The sequence below is a fragment of the Arachis duranensis genome, unplaced genomic scaffold, assembly GCF_000817695.3.
Source record: "Arachis duranensis cultivar V14167 unplaced genomic scaffold, aradu.V14167.gnm2.J7QH unplaced_Scaffold_165934, whole genome shotgun sequence".
Classification (NCBI taxonomy): Eukaryota; Viridiplantae; Streptophyta; class Magnoliopsida; order Fabales; family Fabaceae; genus Arachis; species Arachis duranensis.
In genome coordinates this window covers 1,173,206-1,173,561 of record NW_026264258.1, presented here as the reverse complement: position 1 = coordinate 1,173,561, position 356 = coordinate 1,173,206, and positions in this window count along the sequence as shown.

The following is a 356-nucleotide window of genomic DNA, read 5'->3' as shown; positions in this document are numbered from 1 at the left end:
GTATTTTTTTTAAAATTAGTTTCTAATAAATTATTTATCCAAGCGACTAGTAAAATTTAATTTTAATATACTTTTATATATTTTTTAATTACATAATATTACATTAATTAAAATAATTATTATTTTGGAATTGTCTGAAAAACTAAAATAAATGTAATTTAGGTCTGAAAATGAGGTTTAAATTTCTTTAGGTAAGGTGCTTCGATGTCTTCTCCGAAAAAGTGAAGCTGCCCGAATTTTTTGAAAAGATTCGAATGGTATTTATAAAAAATTTTGATGTTTAATTAAGTAAAAATTTTAAGAAAATTTTTATATAGATTAAAGTTAAGAAATACTTAAATTTTGTAAAATATTTA